This window comes from Phocoena phocoena, chromosome X (genome assembly GCF_963924675.1).
Source record: "Phocoena phocoena chromosome X, mPhoPho1.1, whole genome shotgun sequence".
In the NCBI taxonomy this organism is placed as follows: Eukaryota; Metazoa; Chordata; class Mammalia; order Artiodactyla; family Phocoenidae; genus Phocoena; species Phocoena phocoena.
Genome location: NC_089240.1, coordinates 105,138,610 through 105,151,572, shown reverse-complemented (window position 1 = coordinate 105,151,572; position 12,963 = coordinate 105,138,610). Strand labels below are relative to the sequence as shown.

Below are 12,963 nucleotides of genomic sequence, written 5' to 3'. Positions count from 1 at the left end.
CAGTAGTTGTGGTGCACGGGCTTGGTTGCTCCGCTGCATGTGGGACCTTCCTGGACCAGGGCACGAACGCGTGTCCCTTGCATTGGCAGGCGGATTCTTAACCACTGTGCCACGAGGGAAGCCCCAATAACGTGTCTTTCTTTCTCCCAACTTCATTTTACTCAACAGTCCAGTGAGAGAATAAAGCTAAATGATATTTGAAGTCGTTTCTGGCTTTACTAACTGTTATTCTATGGCTTTTGCCTTCTTGTCATTTGCTCCTTGACTCTACTGAGCTTTCCAGTTAGTTGGATTCTAATTAATCGCAAGATTACTAATTCTAGGTGAGGTCCCCAAACAAGTCAGATAAATTTAAGTTGAGAAATCATGATTCCTTTCAGGATTTCCAGTAGCCAAGAGGAAATGAGGAAAACACTATATATCCCTGTGTGTCAGAGGGTAGCGATAATGACAGGCAAGTATAATCAAGAAGGCAGTCTTAGGCCAATGCAAGACTAGTCTATGATTCCGTTTTGCCTGATACATAATCGGTGTTCAGTAAAAGTTTGCTGAATAAAAGAATTTAAGAACAAAACCCTTCATAGAGAAAGGATTCAACATGCAACACCTTATGCAGAAATTTATCTTGCCTTGGGTCATATTGTGAAGCAGCAGTAGTTTCAATATTTTCTTTCATATTGTCATTCTCTAATTGTGATATAAATATAACTTCATTTTTGTGTTTCTTATTCAAAGGTAAAAATACAGTCTGTTTTGGGTTTAAGTTCCAATCAGCCACTTCTGTATCGCATTGTGTAAATTCATGATAATTTTTTTCTGTGTAGTGACAACAACGCAGAGAGAAAATAGGCTCAGGTTTAATAATATATTTGCCAAATGGAGATGTATGTTTAGAGGTCAAAGAAGTACATGAAATCACTATACTCTTGAAGTTGGTCTTACCTTGTTGATCTTTCTGTGTTGTCCCTGAATAATTAACATGAACCAATCTTTCTCCTTTGTGTTCTTCAATCCGCTCAGCAGGGAACCAGGGAGAGAATATTTCTGTGGAAGGAAGATCTGGTTTCCACAAATTCTTCTATGCTCAAGTGGGAATATAGTCACTGAGTTTAGAGCATGGCACAAAGCTGAATTTGACTGTTTCTTAGGTGGCCTAACCTGAGGGGAGTTAATGCTATTTCAGTTGCTGTGATTATTATATATTGTGCATGTTTGTTTTTTTTTAATTTATTTATTTAATTTTTTTTGGCTGCATTGGGTCTTCGTTGCTGTGCACGGGCTTTCTCTAGTTGCAGCGAGCAGGGGCTACTCTTTTCTGCAGTGCGCGGGCTGCTCATTGTGGTTGCCCTTCTTGTTGCAGAGCACGGGCTCTAGGCGTGCAGGCTTCAGTAGTTGTGGCATGCAGGCTCAGCAGTTGTGGCACGCGGGCTGTAGAGCACAGGCTCAGTAGTTGTGGCACATGGGCTTAGCTGCACCGCGGCATGTGGGATCTTCCCGGACCAGGGCTCAAACCCATGTCCCCTGCATTGGCAGGCGGATTCTTAACCGCTGCGCCACCAGGGAAGTCCCAACTGTATATGTTTTAATCAGTAGTTCAGGTTTTGGATTTATGTCTCATGACAGGTTCATGAGGGGTACAGTTTGAAAAGCAATTTAAAAAAATTGAAAGTAGAAAATGTTTTCTATTCTCCATATTTCATAAAGATTTCTTATTTGGTCAGCAGCATAAATGTTGGAGGTAATTATGAGTGAGTTGTATATGCTCTCTGGCCCTAGGGTTCAGGATATTTGTTTGGATAATAGAACAATCCCAAGTGCAGATAGTCTCAAGGGAGGAACGGCTGTGAGCTTGGGGAGAAAGGCAAGAAAATCTTTCTCTGAGAGTCTTTAAAGAATGACAGATTCCTTCCCATAGGGACATGGAATACTTCAAAACTGCCTGTTCCAATCGGAGGAATAGTTTTCAACGAAGGTTTCTCAGCCTTGCCCCTGTTGATATTTCAGCCTGGATAGTTCATTGCTGTGGGAGGCTGTCCTGTGCATTATAGGCTATATAGCAGCAACCCTGACCTCTACCCATTAGATGCCAGGGTCCCCGCTCCTCAGTCATGGCAACTAAAATTGTCCCCAGACATTGCCAAATGTGGGCCCATTTGTCCCCAGTTGAGAAACACCCTTTTAGATTAATGGTTAGACGAAATCTATTGTTTCCTTACCTGCTCACTTTACTCACCCCTCTTCAGACTCTTGCAATTTCTTTTTTCCCTTCCCACCTTCCCCCTTCCTATTCCTTTCTTCTTAAGCCTTTGTTGGAGGGTTTCGATAATTCTCCAGTCTATAACATAATTGGGGTTGGAAACCACCGCTATAGATTCAATGTTTGTTATTGCCCCAAAATTCACATGTTGAAAACTTAACGCCCAAGGTGATGGTATTAGGTAGGGATTTTCGAGGTGATTAGGTCATGAGGGCAGAGCCCTTGTTAATGGGATTAGTGCTCTTATAAAAGAGAGCTCAGATTGCTCCCTACCCCCTTCTGCCACGTGAGGACACAGCAATAAGTTGTCAGTCTGCAACCCAGAAGAGGGCCTTCACTGGAACCCTACCATGCTAGCACCCTGATCTTGGACGTCCAGCCTTCAAAACTGTGAGAAACATATTTCTGTTTGTTATACGCCACCCAGTCTATGACATTTTGTTATAGCAGCCCAGACGGACTAAAACAACCACTAAACTAAATCCATTTAGTCAGTCTATCATTGCTGACTAATAGCTAGACAGCCTATAACAAGGGAGGCCAGAGTGACCCCTAAAGCAACTAACAAATGATCTCCTACCCTTGCATATACAGCCATATCTATCTACCTATCATCTATCTATCCATCATCTACTTCTCTATAAAATTTCCTTTCTTATTCTATTCCTTTCTCTTCCCCTACACTCTTCATTCTTCCTATATTCACACTTTATTCTCTCTTTCTTATCTTTATATCTACACCACTCTTGGGCGTTTCTTAGCTCTTCTGATATTTCTAAAAAACTTAGATGAGAACACAGAAGCCTGAAAAAAATGGCATATTTGGGAAACCGTATATGACATAGGATGTTCAGAGCTTAGAGAGCACGGGAGACAATAGCTGAGGTGAGTCAAAGAGGCCTGCAGAGGCCAAATTATGAAGGCTCTTATAAAAGTAACAGATCTTCATTCAAAAACAGGAAAAACACAGGAAATCAGAAAGAAAAATATATCTACAAATTCTGTTACCCAAAGATAGTTACTATTAAGATTTCCATACGTTTTCTTTGGGGTTAGATTTCTGCAGAATAGGGATTTGAAATTGGAATTGTTGTTGTTTTTGTGTGGGAAGGGACAGCACGTAGTTGTGGTTGTGCTGTATATATGAATTCTGGGTTTTGTTTCCCAACATGGAAAATCACTTATTGCCTTAGAAATTATCTGGTTAACGGGAACAGAAATGCTTTAAAAAACCAAATCTAGTAAAAAGGAGGTTTTAAAAAATGATACAGGATAGTCTCACAGGGAAAGGACGGTGAGTACAACAAGGCCTAATGATAGAGATAGCGCTCTCCCCATTGTTCTGTTTCTTTCTGGGGCCACATGCATGCTTCTCTCTGCACAACATGCTCTATTCTCAGGCTTCATTCTAAATGGGATTTTTTTATCTGTTCCCCTGTTCTGCTGCAACTTCAGCTCTGGCTCAAAATGACCTTGCATTTTGGCTTTCCTAGCTGACAGGTTTCTGTGTCTAGATTTCTGAGAGAGAAAGATGGAGAGAGAGAGAGAGGAAGAGAGAGAGAGAGAGGAAGAGAGAGAGGGGAAGAGAGGGAGGGAGAGAAAATATCATTGTCTCTGAGGTTGGATGTCCAATTCTGGTCCAATTAACTTTGACCGTGAGCAGTGGGGAGTGGGTTTGGGAAGGTCATGGATAGGGATGCTCTGTCCAGGGCTCTTTGCAGAGAGACAAAGGTCAGCATATCTAATATGCTTTTATGGTTAAAAATTCTTCATATTTTTTATGACTTCATAACATTCCATGGAATGAATGGACTAGACTCCTTCCATATTTGAATCTGCTCTCTTATGCAGAAGGACATTGAGAATCATGGGTTGGAAATTTTTAGGGCTGAAGACTGGAAGTGTCAAACACCACTTTTTCTCACCCTTCACATTTTACTACCCAGAACTTAGTCACATGACCATACCTAATGGAAATGGTGACTGGGAAATGTAGTCTATCTGTGTGCCCAAGAGAAAAGGAGAACATGGACGTTGGTCAGGAGTGGACAGTTTCTGCCTCAGGCCACATCTTTGATTTTTGAGGCTGATATTTCAGAGGACAGCCGTGCCCTTTGCCAGTTTCTCCCTTAGAGAAACGTTATGCTGAATAGGTTAGAGGACTGATTTGAGTGGCATTTCTTATGTTATTTTATAGCATTATAAAAAACATTCTTGCCTTTATTATACATGTATGAGTAAGACTTTCAGAGAAGTGAAAGCTAATGAAAGCAAGTGCTGATCAACAGCCTTTAAAAGTTGCATGAGAATGATAATCTAGATTTTTAACCTGAAGAGCGCAGTGGTAAACTCTCAGGTTCTGTCCTTATTATACTCCTTTGTATTTAGTTTGAAACACTCTCTCTTTAAAATAAAATGTCTTTGCTAATATAGATTACAATTCAATAAAAAGAAATGATACAGAAAAGTATACCATGTCAACTGGCTCATAAAACAAACGAGGATAATACATACCTGAGGAAAATGAGGGTGAATAAAAAGGTAATTAAGGTATATAATACTCTGCCCGCTATCCACTCCTCTAAGAAGAGAAATAAATAAATAAGCCAAGTAACCAGTGAAGACCAATTCTACAAAATCAGCAGGTTGCTCTGGTGAGTAAAATTGGGAATGGACTTTCAGCTTTTGTAAAGGGAAGCATAATTGAATTTCTTTATAAAATGAATGAAATTCTCTTAAATCTTAGAAAATTTGGGGTCTGGTTTAATTTTAAACGTGTGCTAATAAATTTTGCCTAGGTTCCATGTTTGTTCCCATTTAAAATGGTTCCCTGGTGGGAAATGAACTCTTGAAAACTGTGGGGTGGCATTTTGTTATGCCTTCATGGAGAAGATGTATAAAATCATAAGAGGATTGAAAGTCTCACCCATCAGTAGCTTTCCAGATTGTTTCTAGTTTGAAAGGATTACAGCTTCCACACCATATCTTGGGACCTAAATTACCTTTAAATGCAAAGAGAATGAAAAAATGGTAAGATTACTAATCTAAGTAAATAATTTTTATATGTTGGCCTTATCCTTTTAATACAGGAACGTGTACATTAATAGAAAATACTAATTTGATATTTACCCTTCAAGTGGTGTAGGGTTTTTTAATATCAATTTTTAAATTAAAAAGTACATCTATAGAGCATGGATTTAACTTAGAGAAAGAGAATGAGAGGACGACTTGAAAGGGCATTATTATGAAGTGGAGGATAATTGTTTATTTTCATTTATTTTGGAGTCTACTAAAGCATCTTGGTCAAACATTATAGAATACGTAGTATTTTCTTTCTCTAGCATTTATATATATGCCATATATATATATATATATATATATATATTCCAACCCTACTAGCTCCAGTGTATCTCTAAATGTCCTGTTACAGAAATGTTTAATTTATATTGGGAAGTCTGATACACTGTTGAATGAAAAATGTTCTGATGTATTCTAAACAAGGAGACATGACAATTAGTTCACTTTCATAAGTATGTATCCTCCTAATATCATTTGTCAATTCTATAATTAAAAGAGTTGAAATAAATATATCCATAAAAACATATTCAGTGGAATAATACGCTCATATATGTTCATTCTGAACAGAGAAATGCCAGATGATCGTGTGATTTAAGAAGATTTTATTACCTTAATGATTAGCAGTAAGAGTGACATCAGGGATGTCATGAGTTAGTATGTGCACAGTGGTTAAGTAAATGGGTTTCATTGTTCGTGCATAGAAGTAAAAATATTTATTGAGCACCTACTCTTTGTGAGGCACAATTCTAGATGCTGGGGATACAGCAATAAATAAGACAAATGAAATTTCTACTCTCATGTAGATTGCATCCTAGTAATCAGGAAAACTGAAGTAGATTCTATCATTTACTGGTTGCATGACCTTGGGAAATGTACTTAAACTTAGTAGCTCAACCTCAGCCTCCTAAACTATGACATGTGGATAATATCATCTACTTTATAGGGTTACTTTGAGGATTCAGTGAGAAAACAAACCCCAGAAATTACTTTAGCAGAGTGCCTGGCACATAGATGTTCAGTAAGTGGTCATTGCTATTGCCATTATCATTCACAGCGATTATTTCTAATTATTAGTATTTTTATTAACAATAATTCTTTCCTTACTCAGGTGTCTCAAATAGAGACGAAATGTGACTCAACTATTTTTTTGACTTATTTTTTTCCTCTAGATTATGTGAAAATAAAATGAAAGCTTGTAATTGTCCTTTTATATTCAGGAAACCAGGAGATATTTGCTCACGAGTGAAACAGTTATTTTAGAGTCCCCAAGCCTCATTCATTCTGTACAGAGAATCAAGAGCCTTTTAGAAAAAGCAAAAACATCATGCAAATCAATATATATTCATTGAGTACCTTTGAAGTATGAGACAAGGAACCTAGAAGTTGACTTGGTCCCTGCCCTAACGGAATATACAATCCAGAGGCAGTTGAGGAGGTAGGGTAGATACTACTTCTGATTAAAAGACAAGAGGGAATAATAGCCACAAAAAAGATTTTTAAAAGAGCTCTCCCATTAGCTGCTAACTACCTCACTTGGAAAATCACATGAATACCAATCTAGACCATAGAGTATTACCATTTAAGAATAGATTATAGAACTAAGGTTTAAGCCTAGAAAAATTAAGGTTTAGATATATATATCCTGAAAGTATATTTTTAAAAAAAATCTCTTAAAAATTATGAACAACATGGAGAGACTATAAACTTTTTTATGAACACTTGGCATATAAGGTTTGAATGGGACATATGGACAGGGTGACTTAAAATTTGGAAGAAAGAAACCTAGGGCAAATAAAATGAAATCCACCTTTATATAGTTGTTAATAAAAAAAAAAAAATGTTACCTCCAAGAGGTTGTCCAAGCTGATAATACCATTTAGGCTCAGAGAGAGTTTGGATAAATACTCTTTTTAGGAGCATTTATCCTAAAAAGGAATATCAAGAATAGGCTATTATGCAAAAACTAGAGATGTTGAGGTTGATATCTTGCCAGTAACCACGCTTTGCCACAAAAGAACACTAGATATTCACTAGATATTCTTGTCAGAGAAGAAAATGGGGCTGACTCAGCATGACGTTTTCTTTTATTTTCTCATGTTTTTGGAGGCATAAGAATGAATACCTATGAATAGACATTTCTTCAAAGAGGATATGAAAAACAGCCAACAAGCATATGAAAAGATGCTCAGCATCACTAACCATCAGAGAAATGCAAATCAAAACCACAATGAGGTATCACCTCATACCCATTAGGATGGCTATCATCAAAAAGACAAGAAATAACAAGTGTTAGCAAGGATGTGGAGAAATGGAACCCTTTGCACTGTTGGTGGGAATGTAAAATGATACAACTACTATGGAAAACAGTATGGAGGTTCCTCAAAAAAATAAAAGTAGAGCTGACATATGATCCAGCAATCCCACTTCTGTGTATATACTTAAAAGAATTGAAAGCAGGATCTCAAAGAGATATTTGCATTATTCACAGTAGCCAAGAGGCGGAAGCAACCCAAATGTTCATCGACAGATGAATGGCTAAACAAAATATGGTATATATGTACAAGTCATCAGCCTTGAAAAGGAAAGAAATCCAGTCACACGGATAAAACTTGAGGACGTTAAATTAAGTGAAGTAAACAAGTCACAAAAAGACAGATATTGTGTGATTCTACTTATATGGCATATCTGAAATTGTCAAATTCGTAGAAACAGAAATGAGAATGGTTGTTACCAGAGGCTGGGGAGAGGGGGAAAGAGGAGTTGTTTAATGAGTGTAGAGTTTCACATTTGCAAGATGAAGAAGTTCTGGAGATCTCTTTCTCAATAATGTGAATATACTTAATCCTACTGAACTATACACTTAAAAACGGTATAGGATGGTAAATTTTGTGTTCTGTGGTTTTTATCACAATAAAAATGCATTTAATAATTTTTTGAAAAGAATAAATGCCTGAATTCCACTATCCTATCTGAATGTGATTTGGCCCTAACACCTTGACTCAAGGCCTTTTTATTGCAGTCTTCTTCTTTATTATTATTTTTAAATCAACCTCAGCCTCTAACTGGAGGTAAGTTGAATTCCTTCCTCTGGGTATAAAAATTAGTCTAATGTTTGTAGCTAAGAGAATGCAGGTTTAGAGACTCATAAGTATGTTTACAAGATGTAAAAGAAAAAATTCATTGGTTATTTATGCATCTGTTGTTAGAAAGCTGTAGATTTCTGTCTATTTCCTATAGAATTTCAAGTGCCACATTAAATCACATCATTTAGTGCTAACAGGTACCCTCAGAATTATGTTGTATGTAGGGTTTAAAAAGAGAAAGTACATTTTCCCCTTTTTTATAGATGATTTTAAAATCCTTACAGGAACATTTATTAAATTCCCATTTACCAGCACTGGGTCTCATCAGTCTTAAAGATATATATATTTTTTCAATTTCCTTATATGCCCATTTCCTTTTGGCAATATCTTACTTTTCCTTTTTAAATTTGAAATTGAATATTAAAACAGATGCAAAGGAGAGTACTACTTACACATAAACTCTTGAACTGCATTTTTATCATTTCCTCTGTGGGAAAAAACCTAATTGTATGAAATTGATAGCAACATTTTAGTATATCCTCAGGTCCCCTGGGAAAAGCAATGTGCTTAGACAGATGATGTGATTTTATGAGCACATAGCTGAAGTCTAGCAGTGTGCATTTGTCTTCATGCTCCTACTTTTTTCAGGGACTATGAAAACACATTTAGGCAGTAGTTTCGCTTTCCAACAATGGACTGCAAAGCCTTTGACAGTACATAGCATTTGCATTGCTGTTGTTCATGATGCACATCAAAGTATAGATCACTTTCAGCAGAGAATCTTAATCTCAGTTTGTTAATAAGAAAACAGGAACCTTAGTATATGAACTCATTTTATTATCTACCCTCACTGAGGACTGATTTGGATTCCACTCAAATATGAATTAGTTTAAATGTTGCTCTGCTGCAGCTGTCGAATTTATTCATTATGTTGTAATATTTTACTTATGAAACTGCATTTGGAAATCCTTTGGTATATATCAAGATGAAATTACAGTGCTCAGGGATATTGATTATTGCTTGTAATTGCCATCATAATAGCCAACAATTCTCTGTCTTTCTTTGTCTTTCTTCTACCTCTTAATGATATACCAAACAAAATCAGTATCCAGCATATGGGGCCACTTACATTGTCTCAAAAATCCAATTGTTCTCCTTCATAAATATGCAAAGGATCGAAGATTTTAGTCTCCAAACAGTGAATAAAAAAGCCCCATACTGCTAGATTTCTCTTCTGTCCCATAGGAACATATCAGAGTGTCGCTGTATAGGATCAGTTATATGCAAGTGACATATTATCGCCTCCAGTGTCACCACAAAGTTGTGGTGGGGAAATGGGGAGGCTTCTCCACTCTGCTGTTTGTAAAGTGCTGTACTTCTTCCTCAACTAGTAAATTAGATGGCCAAAGGGGAAAACATAGGCTGGGAGAGATAACCAGACATTAAAGAAGAAATCTACCTCCTTATGACATGGAGGTGATTATTTCAGGGACTAAAGAGGAGGTACAATCAAATGGAAGAAACATAATGCTGTGAGTCACTTTTTCAATAAAATATGTTTATTCTTATTTCTACTACATACTGTTTGTCCATTCTGGGGATACGTTCAGTGCCTTTAGAAGCAGCAATAACTCCTTTACAGTCTTAACGACTGAAGACTAGCTTCTTTCTAATGGTTCCCCATTCATTCAAAAAAGTTAAGATGGTCTTTAAAACTTACTATGAGAACATGTGACATACGGAAAAATAGATATGTATTATGAAGTACTGTTTGAATAGATTGTATTTGGTTAGCCCTGGTCAGTTAACCCAGAAGATTAGATAGAACCTGGTGGTAATCTGGTGAAGACTGGTTGGCAGGTAGCACAGTGTAGTGGAAATACACTATTTTTCAAGTCCTCAATTCTAACTACATTGATATCATTAACTACTGATGTTTCCTTTAAATCATCCACTTTCATTCTCTGGGCCTCCATTTCCCTAACTGCAAAATGAGGGTGTTGGGCTGCTAGCTGATTTCTGAGATCCCTCTAACTCTGTGATTCTGTAGCCATCATTCTCACGTTTTTCTCTCAGGTCCCAAAGGCCTGAGAGAAAAAGGGTAAAAGTGTGGCTCAATCCAATATCGTCCACATGCCAAAATCAACACAAAGCATGCTTCTTCTGTGCCCTATAAGGCCTGGATTCAAAGCTTCATGTGTCCACTAACTGCAGAACCCTGATATACTGTACTGTAATGTCGTGGTTAAGATCAATGGCTCTGGAGCCAGACTGCTTGGACTTGAAAGTTGGCTTTACCAGTACTAGCTGCGTGACCGTGGACAAATTACTTAACCTCTCTGTGCACTGGTTTTCTCATCTGTAAATGTACATACTTACTGTAATGGGATTGTTGTGAAGATTAAATTATATAATGCTTTCTGAATTAATTAGAATAATGTCTGGCACAAGTAAGCACTTAATGAATGTTACCTCTTATTATCATTATTATGATAACTATTATCATTACCACTTTGCTCCTACTAAACCTCTTTCGATCTCTGTTTCATCATCTGTAAGATTATAATAATAATATCAACCCCACAGATGTATTAGGATCAAAATATTGCATATACTGTACCTACTTTGGTGCCTGGCTTTTCTAGGTGCTCAATAAATTATGTTCACATAAATAGAACCCATTGTTCATGTGGTTGGTATTAGTCACTGCATTTTTCCCACTGACCCCACTCCCAATCTTTTTGATACTAGTTACAAGAACAATACAAGCTCAAGGCAGAAAACTTCAAAAAATACCCCTACTATCCAAAGGTAACATAAATTATTATCTTTCCATGAGCATATATATTTTTTTATTTTAAAAATTGTATTCTATTGCCCATATTGTTTTGAAACCTACTTGCTTTTAACTGGTGATATCTGTAAACACTTTTCCTAGTGAATAGATATTCTTTTACAGTGCAATTTGTAATGGTTGTATAGTATTCTACTGCGTGTTTATAAAATGATATACTTACCCAACTATCTATTAATGAGCATTTGGGTGTTTATCTTTTGCTGTTATAAATAACACTTCAATGAATGACTTTTTATATACATGGTCATACACATCATTTCCTAAGGATAAATTCCTATAGGCATAATTTTTGGACGGGGAATATGCATATTTTAAGTCTTTTGTTACGTAATGCCAAATTATCTTCCAGAAAGGCTTGTGAATCTCCACTCCCCTCAGCAATCCTGCCCCTTAAATAACTTTTATCCTCATATACTAAAGCAAAACTCTAATGTGGATATTTTCATTAACTGGCATGTTGACAGTTGTTTTTTCCTTTAAACATGTATGCTTTTGTTCTTTAAAAATGGAAGCTAAAATCAGTCTTAAAATATTCTTAATGATTTATGCATTTGGGCGTATGTGACATGTACAAGGTGATGTTGGCTCTTTGCTCAGCGGAAGGGTCTTGTGATGTATTACATGAAAATGTGGCACCAGAATGTTTTTTGTTTAGCAGTGCATTTTACTGCCCAGGCAGCATAGTAGATTGAGGACTTTGGAGCTGGAATGGCTTGAGATCTCATTCTGGCTTTGTTATTCATTTCCTAGGTGGATTTAAGCAAGTTACTTAACCTCTTTCAGCCTCCATTTCCTTAAATACACCATGCAGATAATAATGTAGCCTATTTCATATGAATGAATACTAACTGAGATAATGAGTGTTTAACACAATGCATGGCACTTAGTACCCGATAAGGGTAAAGTATTGCACAAAAACATATTTTTATGCCAACTCCTTACATGTGAATAAATCACTACTGTTTATGAAATACCCATATTACAATAGTCATGAGCTGTCAATAATCATCCTCTAGTAATTCAAACATGACAGCAATATGAAGTTCCAGGACAGGCAAAAGTAATGTAGGGTAGAAAAAATGCAAAATAGTGGTTGCCTCTGGGGGTTAGGGAATAGGGATTTACTTCGAAAGGCAGGAGGACACTTCCTGGGGTGATGGGAATGTTCTGTATCTTGATAGGGGTTTAGGTTACACAGGTGATTGCATTTGTCAAGCCTCAGTAAGTGTACACTTAAAATTTGTGCATTTCATTGTGTATAATTTTTTATATTATATTTACATATAACAGTTTATAAGTTTAAGGTGTCCAACATGTTGATTTGGTACATTTATGTATTGCAGTACAATTGCCATTTGTAGTGTTAGCTAACACCTCTGTCACATAATTATCATTTCTTTCTTGTGGTGGGAATAGTTAAGGTCTACTGCCTCAGCAAGTTTGATATTTATTTTACATTATTATTGTCTATAATAATACTGTGCATTAGATCTCCAAGACTTATTTATCTGCTAGTTGCAAATTTGTAACCTTAAACATCTCCCTATCCCCCACCTCTCAGCTCCCGGTAACCAACACTCTCCTCTTCATTTTAGCAAGTTCATGGATGGACCTCGAGGATATTATGCTGTGAGATAAATCAGACAGAGAAAGACAAATACTGTATGATATCACTCATATGTGGAATC

General features: G+C 36.8%; 1 protein-coding gene across 4 annotated transcripts in view; it reads left to right on the top strand.

Annotated features, from left to right (window-relative positions):
- TENM1 (teneurin transmembrane protein 1) overlaps positions 1–12,963 on the top strand; it is a 572,765-nt gene that overhangs the window by 227,533 nt on the left and 332,269 nt on the right. The gene's annotated exons all lie outside the window — the stretch shown is intronic.